Source organism: Culex quinquefasciatus, chromosome 1 (assembly GCF_015732765.1).
Source record: "Culex quinquefasciatus strain JHB chromosome 1, VPISU_Cqui_1.0_pri_paternal, whole genome shotgun sequence".
Classification (NCBI taxonomy): Eukaryota; Metazoa; Arthropoda; class Insecta; order Diptera; family Culicidae; genus Culex; species Culex quinquefasciatus.
In genome coordinates, this window is record NC_051861.1 from 101,253,572 (window position 1) to 101,270,717 (window position 17,146).

At 37.7% G+C, this 17,146-nt stretch overlaps 1 long non-coding RNA gene across 1 annotated transcript; it reads left to right on the plus strand.

Moving 5' to 3' along the window:
* The first annotated feature begins 1,786 nt into the window (after positions 1 to 1,786).
* Positions 1,787 to 1,936, plus strand: LOC119765501. The gene is made up of 2 exons (XR_005276781.1): positions 1,787 to 1,824; positions 1,889 to 1,936. It is a non-coding gene; the product is annotated as an uncharacterized LOC119765501 (long non-coding RNA).
* The last annotated feature ends 15,210 nt before the right edge of the window (positions 1,937 to 17,146 follow it).

The following is a 17,146-nucleotide window of genomic DNA, read 5'->3' on the forward strand; positions in this document are numbered from 1 at the left end:
TCCACATATCGGTAGACTAGTCCCTGAACCTCCCTGCGTCTATCTGGATATGATCTAAGGTCAAAAACCATCGACCTCTGCCTTGTTACGGCGGTAGACCCATCGGCCGTAACTCCCGAGACTCTACAGAAGACCCAGAACATCACCACATATCGGTAGACTAGTCCCTGAACCTCCCTGAGGCTATCCGGATATGATCTGAGGTCAAAAACCACCGACCTCTGCCTTGTTACGGCGGTAGACCCTTCAGGCGTAGCTCTCGGGACTCCACAGAAGACCCAGAACATTTTCACATATCGGTAGACTAGTCCCTGAACCTCCCTGAGGCTATCTGGATATGATCTGAGATCAAAAAACACCGACCTCTGCCGTGTTACGGCGGTAGACCCATCGGTCGTACCTCCCAGGACTCTACAGAAGACCCAGAACATCACCACATACCGGTAGACTAGTCCCTGAACCTCCCTGAGGCTATCCGGATATGATCTGAGGTCTAAAACTACCGACCTCTGCCGTGTTACGGCGGTAGACCCATCGGACGTACCTTCAGGGACTCTACAGAGGACCCAGAACATCACCACATATCGGTAGACTAGTCCCTGAACCTCCCTGAGGTTATCCGGATATGACCTGTGGTCAAAAACCACAGTCAAATCGCCTACCTCATACTTGTACGGTGTTGAACACATAGGCCTTAACTTGACGAAGTTTCGGATGACCTTGAACATCGTAAACCATGTAAATTTGGTGTAGCTGTAAAGCTGACTTCATAACGATTCCAAAACACTATAAATTTGTATAGTTTAGTTGATTTTTTATAAAAATATAGCCTATGTCTCCCATATAGCCAAAATCCCATAAGCCCTGTACCTCGCATATGCGTGCTTCGCATAAGAAACCCCCATATGAGGTGCATATGCGAGGTTTAACTGTTAAGAGGAAAATCACCTGTGCAAAAAAATAATTTCATAAAGCTGGGACCCACAATTTTTGTTTTATGTTTTCATTCAATTAGCTGCTGGTTGCTCTTAAAGTAACGTTATTTGTCAGTTTTAACCGATAAGTCCATTTTTAATGACTATATCTTGGAAACTATTGGTACGAAAATGATGTTAATTTTTTGAAATCTTGCACGATATTTGAAAATTTCAAAATAATAAATTAATAAATTTGGATAAATTATATAACTTCAAAATGACTGTACATTTTAACAATGGTTTAATTTGAAATCATAACAATATTTGTAATTCATGAGATATCGTCAATCGTCACATTAAAAATAAGATTTTAAGGAAGGAAATTTAGGAAAGGTAGGAAATTTTCCAGTTTTTCATAAATACTGTTTTAAGAGGTGCTTTTCTTTGTAAAATATTTTAAATAAAAAAAAACGTTGAAAATACCCAAAAATGTCTATAACTCGAAAATGGTCCTCGAAAAAACTGCAAATTTTTTGTCATTTTATTAGATTTCAAAAATCATAATATTTTTAAAATTTGTAACTCCAGTAAGGGACCATTCCACTAGCGTGCACAGGATGGGGCAACATGTGGCAACAGCCCAACCATCCTCAGAAACTTGTTCTAAATTTGGCCAGGCGACGTAATTTTAAATGTCCATATAATTGTCCATTCATAAACCACGTAGATACTTTTTTGAAATGTGAAACCCCCTTCAAGGTGACTACGTGATTTATGAATTGCACGGAGAGAAAAATATTTGTAGATTTAGAAATATTTATTTGTTTTCTGAAACTACAGATTACCCCGCTACCAGACAGTTCTTTGCTTGACGGAGCATCCCCTAACGACAAACACTCCCATTTCGGTAAGCCTAGCATAAGTGTACATTTTTTATGTTTTTGTGCCTTACCCAATAAATCTACCCCTAGATTCCTTGAAAAAGGCCCAAAACGGGTCGAAACGTCGGATGAAGAGAACATACAAGTGTTTTGATTCCCCAAACAGACCGAAAGCCAAAACCTAACCTAAAAATTGTCCCTTACTAAAGTTACAAAGTTTCAAAATTTTATGCTTTTTGGAAAAAAAACTAACAAAATCAAACAAAAATTTAAAATTTATTTTAAAGCATGAAATTAAGTTATTGCAGTTTTTCCGAGGACCGTTTTCAAGTTATAGACATGTTTGGGAATTTTTTAACGATTTTTTTCATTTATATTATTTTACAAAGAAAAGCATATCTGAAAAACAATATTTTTAGATTTGGCATAATCTTAAACTCAATGCAAATAAAACAAAAATTCCACAATTCTATCGAAAAAGTGCAGTGTATTGACTTAAAAATCAAAATTTATTAAGGCTTCACCCATGAAGTACGTCATGCTAAAACCAGCCAAACCAAAAAAAGAATAAAAAAAAATTTCTTAATTGATCAAAAATGTAAACAAACTTCTAATTTTTCAAAACCATTTGTTTGTTGATGTTTGCAGTAAAAATGAAATTTGAAGTTAAAAAAAAAATGGGAAAATTTGATTTATGGACACTTGTGGAAAAAATGTAGGACAATATATGTATGAGTAAGAATTCGTGCCAATATTCAGCAACTTCGGACAAGCTTGAGGGTTCGCTGTAGAGCGCTGAAGTTTGTATGGGGAAAATCGTGAAAATATATCTGGAGTTTTTTTTTAAGGTGAGAGCTTAACTGCTTAACGAAAGTCGCCATCAATATCTTTTCACTTGCGCCAACGTTTTCAAAGCGCTTAAGATATAAAATTGCTTCCAACTACCGGCAACATGTTCTTTTGCACATTAGTTAGTCACTCACTTGACAAATCTGGAGTTTTTTTTTTGAAAAGGTCCAATAAACCAAATTTCCAGTTTTTGCTTTTTGGGTGTTTTTGAAACCACCTTGAGTGAGGGATATTAAAAAACACCCAAAAAGCAAAAACTGAAAATTTGGTTTATTGGACCTTTTAAAAAAAAACTGCAGATAAAAAATGCTTCAGGAAATCACCAGCAGTCGGCGCAGTTCTTACCCAAATATGTCCAAGTGCGAGATCCATGTTGAAGATTGAATTCCCTATAAGTTTGTCAAATTTTGTAAGAATATCCATAACTTTTTCAGATTTTTGATATTGTTGTTTAAATATTGTGTGATTGACAAAAAAACATACATTTAATCATGTTTTTTAACAAACATATTTTTTTTTGTTAGACCACAATGAATTATACTTATTCAAAAATTACTTTGTATTCATACCAACTCTTAGAAAACGATTTCGATTTTTGGCAATAAAACGTTTTCAAGTTATAAACCCAACAATTTGCACTAAATATATTTGCTGAATAAGTCATAACCGTAAGGTTTTATTTATAACTCAGCATAATTTCGCAACATTTCAACCATTACTTTCTTTCATTCATTTTAGAACAAGAATCCTCCACTCAATTCCCACTCTCCCTCAAACCTGGAAACCGTTCTCCAAAATCAACCAACCTCCTAGAAAAACCCTTATCTCGTTCCCGTCCCACAAAGTTCAGCTACACCCGAACTCCTCAGCGACCAGCCCAAGCGTAACGCAAAATTTCCCTGACTGACTGGCAAACGTCGAAAATCCTCTTTCGCTTACATGCTGCGGCGATGGCATTCACTGCTCGGCTGTAAAACTTGTATGTGCGAGAGTGAGTTTTTCGGTTTTGTTTTCCAGTCCTTTTTTGGACTTTTTCTCATCCTGCGAAGCATTGAGTGGGTGTGCAAAAGACTTCCAAAAATAAAATTCTACGAACGAAATGTGAGCTTTTTAGAACGGGATAGAACACTATGGGGAGAGTCTCTGGGAAAACAAAAAAAAAAACAGTTGAGTTGAGTTGAGTTGAGTTGAGTTGAGTTGAGTTGAGTTGAGTTGAGTTGAGTTGAGTTGAGTTGAGTTGAGTTGAGTTGAGTTGAGTTGAGTTGAGTTGAGTTGAGTTGAGTTGAGTTGAGTTGAGTTGAGTTGAGTTGAGTTGAGTTGAGTTGAGCTTGAGTTGAGTTGAGTTGAGTTGAGTTGAGTTGAGTTGAGTTGAGTTGAGTTGAGTTGAGTTGAGTTGAGTTGAGTTGAGTTGAGTTGAGTTGAGTTGAGTTGAGTTGAGTTGAGTTGAGTTGAGTTGAGTTGAGTTGAGTTGAGTTGAGTTGAGTTGAGTTGAGTTGAGTTGAGTTGAGTTGAGTTGAGTTGAGTTGAGTTGAGTTGAGTTGAGTTGAGTTGAGTTGAGTTGAGTTGAGTTGAGTTGAGTTGAGTTGAGTTGAGTTGAGTTGAGTTGAGTTGAGTTGAGTTGAGTTGAGTTGAGTTGAGTTGAGTTGAGTTGAGTTGAGTTGAGTTGAGTTGAGTTGAGTTGAGTTGAGTTGAGTTGAGTTGAGTTGAGTTGAGTTGAGTTGAGTTGAGTTGAGTTGAGTTGAGTTGAGTTGAGTTGAGTTGAGTTGAGTTGAGTTGAGTTGAGTTGAGTTGAGTTGAGTTGAGTTGAGTTGAGTTGAGTTGAGTTGAGTTGAGTTGAGTTGAGTTGAGTTGAGTTGAGTTGAGTTGAGTTGAGTTGAGTTGAGTTGAGTTGAGTTGAGTTGAGTTGAGTTGAGTTGAGTTGAGTTGAGTTGAGTTGAGTTGAGTTGAGTTGAGTTGAGTTGAGTTGAGTTGAGTTGAGTTGAGTTGAGTTGAGTTGAGTTGAGTTGAGTTGAGTTGAGTTGAGTTGAGTTGAGTTGAGTTGAGTTGAGTTGAGTTGAGTTGAGATTTCCCAGAGATTAACTCTTTCGGAGTCCAGTTTCGGCAGTCTGTTTACTCTCCCGGTGTACGTGACTCGTTTGCGTGTGTCCACGTGTATGTGTGTGTGTGAATTTGGTGTGTTTACACACCCGCTGCGCCTGATGTTTTGTGTCGTCCTGCAGGAGAAGCTTCGCAGGACGACTTTCGTCGAGGTTCGAGGACCTAACCCCGGGACTTTGGCAGGGAGGCTTTCGCCAAAAGGTCCCTTTTCGCACACACACATTTACACGTTCATTTCCTTCCATGTATACTGTTGGTACATATTGTGTGTTCTTTCACCCGCGCACACACACACACCCACTTGGTCTTGGTCGACGCCACAGAGGAGTGGGGGTGGGAAAAAAGGACGATTTTGGGGAGGGAGAGTGGCATGCCAACGACGACAACGACTTTGTCGACTCTGATGGGAAGTAAAAAGGGCCAGACGAAATTATTGATTTGTGCGTCGTTATTTGGGAGCACCAGGAGTCTCGGGAAAAGTTTTTCCCCGAAAATGCGAGGAAAATTTTGGACGCCAAATTTTCCCAAAACGCAACCCAAACAGACGACAGCTTATCAATCTTGGCGAGTGCAATTTTGACAAGTCGACCAGAGAGATGTCAGTTGGGTGCACTTGTTTGGCGCAAAACTTGGCCGAAACTAATTTGCTGGAGCGGGTTGCACTTGAGAAAAGTGAGGTGCATTTGGTGGAAAAGTGTGGAAAACTTTTACGTCCCAGTTTTCTGACACGTGACTGCTGCTGCTGCTGTTGAGACGAGTTGAGACGATGCGAAGCCAAAACAGAGAGAAGGAGTTTGCCCCTTTTTAAGTAGATCGGGTTGAAATGTTAAGAGAAAGTGGCTCGACTTTCCTTCTTCAGGTTGAATCGGATCGTGAAATGTATACTTTTGGAAGCTAATTGGTGGAGGAATTTAAGGAAGAGATTTAAGACAAAATGTTGGGGTTGAGGATTCAAAGAAGCAAAACTAAACTGAATCAAAGTTTGTTAAGCATGATTTTTCGTTTTTATAAAGGTACCGAGGGCCTCGTGGCGCGGTGGTTTCCCGCCTTATCCTCCTGGCCTTCTATCGGATGGGGAAGTAAAACGTCGGTCCATTTGCGTAAAAGAGGTTTTGGGTGACTCACCACACATAACCTTTGGACGCCTAGAAATGAGCAGAAACTTGCAACAGAGCCAAAAGACCCGGGGGTCGTTAAAGTGGATTGCTTTGCTTTTTTTTTAATGATATTTGGATTTTGTCCCTTCATTTGTTTATCAATTCACATGAAAATAGTATAACATAATACGTGAAAAACAATAAAAAAATTGAAAAAGTAATTTTCAAAATATGAAAAATAAATCACAAATGGCAAAAAGATATTTGCAAAAAAAAAACTATTTTTATTTTTTAATTTTTTGATATGTTTTAGAGGACAAAAAATGCCAACTTTTCAGAAATTTCCAGAATGGGCAAAAAATCTTTGACCGAGTTATGATTTTTTGAATCAATACAGGTTTTTTTTTAAATCGAATATTGGTCGCAAAAATTTTTCAACTTCATTTTCCGATGTGAAATCGAATTTGCAATCAAAAAGTACTTTAGTGAATTTTGATAAAGTGCACCGTTTTCAAGTTATAACCATTTTTAGGAAACTTTTTTGAAAATAGTCGCAGTTTTTAATTTTTTTTTAAATTAGTGCCCATGGGGACCATCCATAAACCACGTGGACACTTTAAGGGGGTATGGCGATTGTCCACGATCCATACAAAAAGATTTTTTTGTATGGACAATTGTCCACGAAGGGGGGGGGGGGGGGTAACAGATTCCCAAAAAAGTGTCCACGTGGTTTATGGATGGTCCCATGTTTGTCCACCTTTGAAAAACATATTTTAGAAAAGCTGAGAAAATTTTCTATATTTTGCTTTATTTGCCCATTCTGGAAATTTCTGAAAATTTGGCATTTTATGTCCTCTAAAACACATAAAAAAAATAAATTCAAAATATTTTTTTGTTTTTGCAGATCAAGTTTTGGTGACAAAAAGTTAGATTAAAAATCACCAAATTTTTTTTTACCGTTTATCATTTTTTTTTTCAGTGTAGTCCATATCCATACCTACAACTTTGCCGAAGACACCAAATCGATCGAAAAATTCCTTCAAAAGATACAGATTTTTGAATTTTCACATATCATTTTTGTATGGACAGCTGCCAAATTGGTATGGAAAATTATATGGAGAATTTAATGATGCAAAATGGCTTCTTTGGGCATTCCGAAGGCACCGAAAAAGTTTCAGCCGGATTAAAAAATACAAAAATTAAAATTAAAGAAAAAAGACCGATTCCGTAGAAAACTGCTCATTTGGTGAAACAATAAGAAGTTTTTTTTATTTAAAAAAAGTCATATCTTAGAATCTTTTAGAATATTACGTAAAATTGTCTGAGGAATCCGATAAAAATATTTCAGCACATAGACTGTTTGGTCTAAACTCCATCAAAACGTCATTTTAAAGTTTCACACGACCTTTTGGTTTGTTAGGCTAGATTTGTCAAATTTCTTACTATTTTTATTTAAAAGGCCAACTTATTACCTTTCATTTGCGTATAAGACAGCTAAAATCGGTAGAAATGGCAGGGAGTTATGACCATTTTTTGGACCACCCCAACACGGCGTAGGTCACCATAATGGCCAAACAAAAAAACGGTTCTAATTATTTCTGCCAGTTTCAAAATTTGAGCCCGACTCGAGCACTTTTGTTTTTTTTATGTATAATATTATTATAATATTATGGCAAATTATTTTCCGAAATATTTACTGAGTTTTTTCTCTTTGAAAATTCGCTAAAAATATTTATCAAAAATCAAATTAAAAAAATATAGAATGATAGGGCCTGTGAAAATAATGTTTAAAGCATAAAAAATTAATTTGCGATGACAAAAACATAAGACTTGACGAAAATACATTTTTTGAGGATTATTTCGAATTGAACAAAAAATTAATATATTATTATTATATTATATTATAATAATTATAATAATTAATAAATTTACGTTATAATTCTAACTTCTAGTTTTTTACTTGATGAGCGTTTCTGTATGAAATTATAACTCAGTTTTCAAATATTTGGAGCAAGATTTTAATATATGTTGGCATTTTTTAAATACCTTCATACGTTTTTTGTTTGATTGTTTTCAGCATTCTTTTATTAAATCATTCTCTCCACTACACTTTAAAAATGATGCCAAATAGTTAAGAAAATAAATACTTTCATTTGAATCTCAAGAAATCTCCAGATATTATTAAACGTTCAATCTATGGAATTTACGGAAAAATATTATTATCATAATAATAATGATATTTTTCCATAATTATTTTGGAATTTTACTAACAAATAATGCCCCCTGATTATTTTGTTCTATTTTATGTGATGATTCTTTAAAAAAAAACATTATCTTCAAAGTTTAAATTCGACTCAGATAGTTTGAGAAAACAAAACCTCTAAATTCAGCATTAAAATCGAGTGTTTGTTAGCCTCAGTGACTAAGACAGTCGGCTGGTGGATTCGCAATCGAGCATCGAGTCAATTTAGGCTCGATCTCGAGCCAGAATTCTCGCTGGGAAGTTAGGGAAACCTACACCCAAAATTCAGAATCGAGATAATCGTTCTCTCAAAATTTATTGAGGGCTCAGTGCCAAAATCGATGGAATAATGGTACCAACTCACACCATCATAACAAATGAGTTCATTCGTTAGTTGAATCAATAAATCTCCAACAAGTGTCATACATCGACTTCTGACTTCTCCTTGGTCACCAAGCTGTGGTGGCCGAGGCAGCTAAGTCATTGGATTGGTTTGTCAAAGGTCTCTGGTTCGATTCCCGTTGTCGACATTTTTGGTTTTTTGTTTGAGAGAATAGTTCTATCGCCCATCTCGAGCTGTGTTCTCTGCGTCCGTGAATGGTACCACTATTCTCTCGACTCGATCATCATTCTCTCGGACTAGCGCTGCCAGTTTTGGGTGCAGGCACTTTAAAAAAATCATGATAATATAACATCTGGGATATAGGATATTTTATGTCAGAAAAAGTGTGTAATTTAACCTCTGAAAATGTGTTTTTTACAACTTTTCTGGTCTAGTTTCACTTTTTTAATCTAAAGTAAGGTTAAGCTGTCCGCTTAGTAAGCGGAAGATCATGGGTTCGATTTCCATCTGCTCCAACCTTCCATCGGATGGGGAAGTAAAACGTCGGTCCCGGCCTTGGATGTTGTAATGCCGTTTTCACATTATCAGCGCTCTCGCGCTAGTATTCGAAGCTCAACTTGACAACTGGTCGACTTGACGACGAAGCGTCGAAAATCGATGCATTGTGATTTTTTTGAGATTTTTTCCGATTAAAATTCACGCTGAATCGACTTATTTACGATGATGAAAATGATGACCCGCCATAAAGTAAAACCAATACCTCTCTTTTGTAAGAAAGGCAAAAAGGAAAAAAAATGTGTAATGTGTAATGATGTTATATTACCATTTTTTTACAGTGTACTCTGTTATGTTTCATCTAAGATCAAAATCAGAATGGAGCATTTCCATTCGAGCAGTTTTTGCTTTTTTCTACAATGTATTTCTTATGGAGCGAACTAACATTCCCGTCCCGTCCCCTCCGAGATCTACAAACTGACATGGCGGGCGCCGTTGGTGGCCAACGACTGTTTCCTATCAGCAGCAGCTCTAGTTTTGATGATCTTGATGTGTTATCTTTGCAGCGCATTCATGCATGCTGTTGATAAGGGAAACATCACTAGACCGTTGAAGCGTATGATCGGTTGTGCTGGTAGGATATTACGGTCCTGTTCAGCAACGGAGAAGGACAACCATGGGTGGTCTCTCATGCTCATGCTCATGCTCAATGTATTTCTTATGGAGCGAACTGTCAAAAACTGCTCGACTGCGGGTGCTTCATTGACGAATGAAGTTGGTCAAAAATAAATTGATCAGGCAGATACATTTTGCATTATATTGTTAGCAAATCACAAATTGAAAACAATAAAACATTTTACAAACTTAAGCATGAGAATGCAGTCATTCGTGAGAGCTTCAGCTTGTTTTTCCTAACATTGCTGGCATCTAAAACTGCCAAAATAGTACTCTTTAGACGAGTCAAACAAAAAAAGTTCTAAAAAAGTAACCCGAAAACAGTGTGTGCTGCAGATAGACAAATGAAAAACTAAGGTAAGCAAACCATACAACCCGGTAAACACGTGGTCCGTCCCACACACACACAATTTTACCCGTTTTTTTTGTAGGATTGCGGAGAGTGAATATTCGCGCTGCAGTGAAAATCGTTGCGAAAATCGTGTGAGTGTGCTCGGTACAAAAAAAAATCAAAAAGAAGAAGAAAGAGTTGTGTATTAGGAGAGACAAGTTAATGTGCACCCGAAAATTTCGCTTCCTTCCCTTTTATTTTGGCGCTCTGTTTTTGGCAAAAGGTAAAACGTCGAAAAAATTGCGCCAGACTTTGAATTTTTTCGGGGAAAGGGGACACTTTTTGGAGGGGGAAAAAGCCCGGGAGAAAGCAACAAAAAATAAGTAAGGTTAGGTTTTTTTTCCTGGTGGGCTCTTGAAAATTTTCGGGGAAGCTCACACTCACACTCACGTGTGGTAAAAAAGGTACACGGGACGAACCCCGCCAAACGGAGCAAAAGGGTTACCGGAGTTTATTCACCTTAGACATTGCTACGAGCATGGGCCGCGTGGACGCTCGCCGACGTCGTTTTCTATGGACCTTTTTTTTGCTTTGCTCTCTTCAGAATTTTTTGGGTGTTTGCTTCTTGGGCCAACGGGGCTGGGTTTTGTTTTTATTCGGCTATTTTTTGTGAGTTTCGTCAGAAGAAAATAACGCTGACATCGCGGGACTAGAAGGAACTGAGCTGGGCGAATGTAGAGAAAGGATCAACCCTGGAGAATGATTCTGAAGAGGTGCTTGAAGTAATGAAGAAACGTTTCTTGGAAATCTTTAACATGATGAAGTAGATTTTTTCGCGAGAAGATGAAACAAGAATTTGCAACGCTTGTCCAAATCATTTCATGCATCCTTTTTTCGCCCAAAAATTAATTATTTTACGAAAAATTCTATTTATTATTATGTTTTATAACGATGATCACGAGATAATACAACATAAATTGCTCACAAATATGAATTGATTATCGGGTTTTATCATGAAAATCTGGACATTTTATAGACAAGGACCTTAGAAACAAAAACAACACCGACCAACAAAGGAGAATGGGCAAATTTGTATGGGAGCTGGTCCAAGGATGTACACGAACGGGACCAACTTTTTTCGAAAGATCTCGCCGAGACATGAAAAAAAGTCTTCTGGACCAACTTTCTAAACCCCGGGTTCAAAAGTTGTTGTTGAGCATTTTGAGCATTTTGTAAAATCATTATTTTGCTATTTCTAAAATCATTTATAAAATCTCTGTTTCATTATGGATTTTGATTTTCTTGACTTCATTCGACGCGTATCAGCAAAAACTATGAGTTCTGATATGTCTTAGCATGATTGAAACATGATTTCTCTTGTTTTTATCCGTTTGAACCGTTTGTGCAAGAGGCATCCCATTGAAACTTCAAGGTTTTGAAACCGGATCCGACCCAGACTGCTTCAGTGAGTATGGAAGGCTTCAGTGCAATGTTGTAACAACTTATTGGGATGGTCTTAGTCATCCGAGAACTCCTTGGAGTTGAGACCGGTGAGTCTACCGCCGTAACAAGCAGGATGTCGGCGGTTTTTGACAATGGATCATACCCGCATGGCTTCAGTGAGTATGGTAGACTACTATGCTGATGTGTTGGAGTGTCCTGAATTCTCCTATGACTCCCTGAAGTTAAGATCTGTGGGTCTACTACCGTAATAATCCAAATGTCGACCGGTTTTGACAACGGAACATACCCGCATAGCTTCAGTGAGTGTGGTAGACTACTTTGCTTATCTGTTAGGATGTCTTGGGTCATCCAAGGACTCCCTGGAGTTTAGATATTTGGGTCACTGTAACAAGAAAAAGGTCGATGATTTTTAACCGCGCATCATAACCGCAAAGATTCAGTGAGTATGGCAGACTGTATTGCTGTTAGGTTGGGGTGTTCTGGACCATTCCAGGGAGTCCTTTAACAGCCGTAGACCTACAGATCATAACTCCAGGAAGTCCTTGGATGACCCAAGACATCCTAACAGATAAGCAAAGTAGTCTACCACACTCACTGAAGCTATGCGGGTATGTTCCGTTGTCAAAACCGGTCGACATTTGGATTATTACGGTAGTAGACCCACAGATCTTAACTTCAGGGAGTCATAGGAGAACCCAGGACACTCCAACACATCAGCATAGTAGTCTACCATACTCACTGAAGCCATGCGGGTATGATCCATTGTCAAAAACCGCCGACATCCTGCTTGTTACGGCGGTAGACTCACCGGTCTTAACTCCAAGGAGTTCTCGGATGACTCAGATCATCCCAATAAGTTGTTACAACATTGCACTGAAGCCTTCCATACTCACTGAAGCAGTCTGGGTCGGATCCGGTTTCAAAACCTTGAAGTTTCAATGGGATGCCTCTTGCACAAACGGTTCAAACGGATAAAAACAAGAGAAATCATGTTTCAATCATGCTAAGACATATCAGAACTCATAGTTTTTGCTGATACACGTCGAATGAAGTCAAGAAAATCAAAATCCATAATGAAACAGAGATTTTATAAATGATTTTAGAAATAGCAAAAATACGATTTTTTGTACATTTTAACCCAAAATGCTCAAACTTCAACAACTTGTAACTTTTGAACCCCGGGGTTTAGAGAGTTGGTCCAGAACACTTTTTTTCATGTCTCGGCGAGATCTTTCGAAAAAAGTTGGTCCCGTTTGTGTACATCCTTGGACCAAATTTGCCCATTCTCCTTTCTGCGCAGGTTTAACTCGAGGGGAAGCATGAAGGTTGGGGCCTCCAGAAGCACGTGCACTTTGATTTTTTCAAAAATAGTTAGACAGGGCCGAATGATTTTTCTCCAAAATTTGTATGGAAAATTAGTGCTGTTCGCCACCCGCACATATTGCATGCAATTTTTTGCCTGTGTGCAACAGCGACGAACCTCTCTAATTCTCCATACAACTTTAAAGAAAAACTATTCGGCCCTGTCTAAATATTTAAAAAAAAATCAAAGTGCAGGTGTTTTTGGGGACCTAAATTTCATGCTTTCCCTCGAGTTGAGCTTGCGCAGTAATTTTTATCATTTTTGTTGGTCAGTGTAATCAATCAGTGTATCACAAATATCACTGTTTTTGCTGACTAAATAATACTAAATAATCGTCTCTTAAGTTATTTTTGAGTTTATTTACATGGATTTAAACCTGTAAGCAAATCCGGTAACTCTATGTTGTCGAATTGATATACGTTAAAATGTTTCCAAAATTATCAACTCTATTTTCGATTTCGCTGTGAATGTTTTCAATGTCGACAACATTGTTATTTATAATCAGAAAAAATGTTTTGAAAACATTTCAATATTTACAAATTCGGCAACATAGAATTAACGGATTTGCTTACTTGACTTTGTAAAAGTTACCTTTTTAACAAATATTTTAAAAAACAGGCCAATCATCGTCTGTCCGAAGGGCAGCGAATGACCAAAAAGGATAATGCTGCCATAAATAAATGAATTAACAACATAATTTTCTGTCCAAGACAAGAAAAACCCCCTTCTCGTAAATTTTTCATAAATGGCCATAATTTTTCAATCAAGATGCAGTCTAGACTCGAATATCAGATGTTTTCGCAAATTTTGACTTCGGATCTGAGAGGGAATTATCGCAAAATTTTATTTTTGCTGGTGAACTCCTCTTACCAAATATACAGCAATTCCCCACGAAAACAGCATGATTCGATAAAAAGTTCTCCGAAAGGGCTCAAATTTTTTCTAGGGGTTCCTTGACCAAAATAATTAGACCCGTATTTTTTTGTTTGCCCATTAGGGTGACCTACGCCGTGTTAGAGTGGTCCGAAAAATTGCAATTTTCGTAGATTTTCGCAAAAATCACTTTTTTCAAAAAATCATATCTCCACGCCATTTCATCCGATTTTAGCTGTCCTAGACGCAAAAGAAAGGTGATTAGTTTGGCTATTTGGAAAAAATAGTAGGACGTTTCAAAAAAACAAGCTTAACATTTGAAAAAGTCGTATGAAAACATAAAATTCTGTTTTGAAGGTCTCGGGACCAAAGAGTCTATGTGTGAAAACATCAAAAAATGGTGAAGTTAAAACTGTGTTTTTCGGCGCGCCACGCACAAAAAATGGAAAAAACGACTTTTTACACTAAAACTGCAATAACTTGAAAATTTCATCGATGACCTATACCTGTTAGGGTACCAAAAGTACCCTAACATGTATACTGCCCATGATCGCATATATGTCCCATATGCATTTTCAACAAGTAGAGAAAACGAGCTTGGATGTTTGAAAAACATTTTCTCATTAATTTTAAATATGGGTCATTCCACCTGAAGTGTACAAGAAAAAATGCAAATTTGAAAATTACCATCTCCGATTCTGCTCAAATTTGGCAGAGCTGTTGAGACTATCAAAACATGCAAAAATCCCGAATTTCATCCAAATCGGACCACCCCCTCCATTTTTGTACTCTCCCAAAAAATCGACTTTTTGGCGATTTTTGAGCTAAACCCCTATCTGCAAACGATCGTCAGGAACCACAAATCTTAGAGAGTCGATCTTAGACTCAATTTTGAAGGAAATTGGACGTAGAATTCATTTCCGTGATCAAAATTTGGATTAAAATAATTTGTCTACCTGTATTGCGCAATTGAAAACTTTAAATGGCCGTATCTCAAAACAGCCCTATTTATTTTTTTAAATTTGACTTCACCATCGTATTCCCCGTCCAATTTTACATAAGAATCACTTATCGACAGAAAGGAATATGATTCGTTCCAGAGATATCGAATTTTAACGTTTTAAGTATTTGAGATTACCCAAATTATCTACACTCGGGCGCGCTGATCAACAACTGCTACCTGGTTATTTATTGAAATAAGATTTCATCCCAATTGATCATTAGCATATAAGGCAAAAATTGTAGGAAACTGCTGTATTAATATTAAATTTAAAAAATAGCATATGGTGAACTTATGCGCTAGCCCACAGGACAGAGCATGAACGACACACAATACAGGGCAGAATGGAATTCCCGCTGAGCTAACAGGAAATTGAAATTGATCTTGTAAGGAACACTTAAGAAAAAGTGTACGATACATTATCGTGTTGAAAATTATGAATTAACATGAATAAAACTCTCGTGAAGCATGATTAAGCAAGAGGATTTCTGGAAAGTATATAGCTGAAAAAAATAAGAAAATCACAAAGATTAATTAACCGTTCGAACAATTATCTTTTTTTGTGTCAATCATTTCGAAATCTTGGAAAACGATACAGCTGCTGTCCACATGTATCAGAAGTATATGGTTTCGTTTTTGAAATTAAATGTACCAGGATTGAAAAAAAAATCATCAATTATTCAGATGAAACTGGCTCACAATATAAAAATCGGTTTAATATGATCATGCTCAATCTTTCAAACCGTAAGGCAGATTTTGGGGTTTATTGCTGAATGGCACTATTTTGCTACCGCACATGGCAAAAGCTCTAGAACTCATGAGAATTATTTCATCGACTACATCCAGCTCTACATTTCATCTTGCTTCAATTAAGAATTAGAAAAGTATGAAAACAATAGAAAAATGTTATTTTTTTGAGTCTGCGATCAGCAGAGAAGCGAGTCAGACGTGCGTCCCTCACAAACCAAAAAAGTGCTTAAAAAGTGCAAAAATGCCTCACGGCAAGAAAAAGAGGCGGTCCTCACCAGCAGGATCGGCAGATTTGAAGAAGCTAAAAATGCCGAAGCGCTACCTGCAAAGCCAGGCAGTTTGAGCAAGGACGCTCAAAATTCGTCTGAAACCAGTTCGCTACCCTCCCTGTGGACGTGAGCGAGAAGGAAGAATTTGAACGACGGGAAAAGTTGCCACCCATTTTTGTGAAAACATCGTCATCGGATTCGGTGCGAAAGTGGCTGACCGGATTTATCAAATCTGGTGCTTTACGAGCTTCCATTCGCTTGTGTGCTGATGGACTCAAAATTCTGCTACCTACCAGAAAGGATTACAACAACGTTCGGGATTTCCTGAACAACACAAAGATTGAATACTACAGCCATGACGATCCAGGTAAACGTCCCATGAAACAGGTCCTCCGAGGCCTGTACGACATGGATGTGAGTGTGCTGAAAGAAGAGCTCAAAACTCTTAAGTTGAACGTGATCGAAGTCTTCAAGATGACGAGACACAACAAGGACATCAAGTATCGTGATCAACTGTACCTGGTTCATCTCGAGAAAGGATCGACAACGCCGTCTGAGCTGAAATCAGTTCGGGCAATTTTCAACATCATCGTGACTTGGGAACGTTATCGTCCAGTGCACCGTGACGTGACACAGTGTTCGAACTGTTTGCAGTTTGGACATGGTGGAAGGAACTGTTTCATCAAGAGTCGTTGTGCAACCTGTGGAGGTGAGCACAAAACTCAAGCTTGCGAAACAATCAACGAGAACATCGAAGCGAAATGCTTCAATTGCGGCGGCGACCATTCGACCAAGAATCGAAGCTGCCCAAAACGAGCTGAGTTTGTAAAAATTCGGCAGCAAGCGACGACGAGGCACCAACCAAATCGTCGCAAAACACCACCAACTTACACGGACGTGGATTTCCCTGCTTTGGCGTCACCTGGAGCGGGATCTGTTCGAGTGGTTCCAAATCTGCAGCCATTGCCGTTGAATCAGCGGCAAAAAGTTGCAGAGAATACAACACCTCCTGGCTTCAGTCAGCAACCGAGGGAAAACCAACCAGCATCAACGGATGAAGGCAGTAGTGACCTGTTTTCACCACAAGAACTTCTAAACATTTTCATCGAGATGACAACAACACTGCGTGGTTGCAAAACTCGCCAAGAACAAGTAAGAACTCTTGGAGCATTCATCTTAAAATACAGTTCGTAGTTTACTCGTTCTAGTGATTTTGAATATTTCAATGAATTTACTTTTTTAGTTTTAAGTTAGGATTAGTTGTTAAAGTGATTTTTTTTTCTTTTTTACCCAAATGTATTCGATTCAATGCAAAAATGTAAAACAATTTGAAGTAAATAAATGAATGTGAACAGTTAATAAGAAAACGAAAAATATAACAAAGATGAAGAGCATGTAGCCATACCACTTAGAATGTAAATGAAATGTAATTATTATAAGAAAGTTCAATAAAGACATATTTAATTTCAAAAAAAAAAATGTTATTTTTTTTTTAATTGT